A 2361-nucleotide genomic window follows, 5' to 3' on the forward strand; every position below is an offset into this window, starting at 1 on the left:
TCAGATGCACTTTCCTAAAGTAGTTTTATTCAGCACACAAATATATTTTAAGAAAAAAGACAGCTTTTGTCTTCCCACCCCACCCTTTTTCCCTTTTGTCACTGTGCTAATGTCAGAATAGTAAAAGAAAGATACCCATTTGCCACTGTCTACTACTTTACAAATGCATAAATTGCCATGTAAATATTTACTTTGGCTAACAGTAAAATATGCCAAGTTAACAAAGGGAAAGGATTTGATAATATTTTGCCATTTATGAATTTCATTCCCTCGAGGCCACTAAATATAAAAATCAGTGTAGAGTTATCATTAGCGATCAAAAGCATCAAAGCATTCACCAGAACCCTCTGAACATTTCCAACAGCATTACTGTTTTAGATGCTGCCTTAATTATAATGTATGATTGCCATCTAGTGGCCAGCAAAAAATGACATCATTTATGCGGCTTCAAGGACACCACCACACACACACAAATGCCTATAAATACTAGACTAGTAACAATGCTGAAATGTCAAAAATACAGAAAAATATTAGACTGCTGGAGTATTTTCAGTTTTATGGTGGATGTCACAGATTTGTCTCTCCAAATCAGTGGAGTTCCCATGAACAGCTAGTTGCCATATGATCTACTAAGAAAATAAAAATGTCAAAATCAAGAGTAGAATATTCAAGATCAGTTGGCTGCTTGTTGCAATTTTATTGCAGGTTTCAGCATTCATTAGAGTTGCACATTTTGTCTGCTAAAATTCATCATGCAATTTAAATCACACAGTAGCGGTTCCAGTTTCTAACCTGGCTGATGCCCCTTTGTGTATTCAATTGTGAGGGCAATATACTTTTTTTTTTTTTTTTTAAGTTAGAGCTAAACTGCTTTCTGCAGAAAAACACTGGGAACCAGTTCTCAGCTGGTGTGGTAGCTTTACTGGCTCCAATGAATTACATAGCTGAGGATATGGCTCACTGAATCTGTTTTTTCCCCATTTTTTTCCAAAGTGCAATACAGTGTGTGACAGTTTTAATCATATTAATCATTATTAATATTTCTAGAGGATATGCTTTTTATTTTTGAGAATCCATAACTTTCCTTTTGAATTGGAAACACCCGCAAATTTTACCAGAGAAACACACAAGTAGCAAAGTTTTAGATCTATCAGAAGCTTACATGCTTTTGTGAGGCCTATTTCTCCAGTTCATCCTCCTGTAAATTATCCACCTGTGGAGCCATTTAAATGTCCTCCTCATGGCCTCTCCAATTTCTTCAGCATATTTCAGTATTCCTATTGGCAACCTTCCCTCTTCCAAAGACTTCACTCGCTCCTGCCTGTGCCAATAAGGTAGATGGTTTCACTGAGCCTTTGGAGGTAGAGCTGTTCCTCAGGAGCTGATGCAGAAGCCCACTACCCATTAGAAGCACTGAGATGCACTGTGCCCAGCTCAGGCGTGATGCCTTTTGCTTCTGGGCAACTCAAAAGACTACAACTGCTGTGCCATTCTTTTCAGCACATGGCCTTCACTCTGACTTGTGTAGGGGCAGTTTGGAGATGAGCCACTCAGATGGGCCATGCTCCTCTGAGTCCTGTGTTATAGGCCAGGAACAGAAGTTACACATAAACCAGTTTAAGTGATCAGAAACTGGTGTAACAAAACATCAATTCAGTGCACATAAACCAGTTTCAAAATGTCTGAAACCAGTTTAAGATAAACCTGGTTGAATGTACTATCAGACTTAACTGATTGAGCTCAAACCAGTTAATGGAACTTCTGTCCCAGACCCCTTCCTGGTTTAAGTTAAACCAGACTCCCCCAGCATCCCAGCATGCTCTTCAGCCCTGGGCTGGGCTGGGCTGGGCTCTGCTCCAGTAGAGCAGGGTTAGCCCCACCCCTCTGCTCCCTAGCTAGAGCAGGGGCTGACAGGGGTGGGGCGTGGCCAGACACCGACTTCCCCCAGGGTGAAAGGGGCAGGGAAGAGGTTTACTCCTCTCCCTCCCTCCCCTGTTTCACCAGCATGGACCACAACAGGGTCTGCCAGGCAGGGGCACAGCAGCCCGTCAGGCATTTCTCTGCCCACTGCTCCAGCGGCTGGGACATGGCCAGCCCTGGCAGTAGCCTCAAGTGAACTGGCCAGGGAGGGGGTTTAATTCCCCGTCCTTGACCCACTGGCACGGACCCGAACCAGGGTCCTCCTGGCACTCCCCCCTTGCTGCTGCAGGAGGGGTGGGGGGTGGGGAGGATGCTGGCCAGATGCCAGTCAGCATGGCCCCAAGGCAGAGGGGGCAGGGAGAGGGTTTATTCTCCCCCTCCACCCCCAGGGGACTACAGCCAGGGTCTGCCAGCCCCAGCCGCCACTGCTGCTAATCACAC

Source organism: Alligator sinensis, unplaced genomic scaffold (genome assembly GCF_000455745.1).
Source record: "Alligator sinensis unplaced genomic scaffold, ASM45574v1 scaffold744_1, whole genome shotgun sequence".
Taxonomy (NCBI): domain Eukaryota; kingdom Metazoa; phylum Chordata; order Crocodylia; family Alligatoridae; genus Alligator; species Alligator sinensis.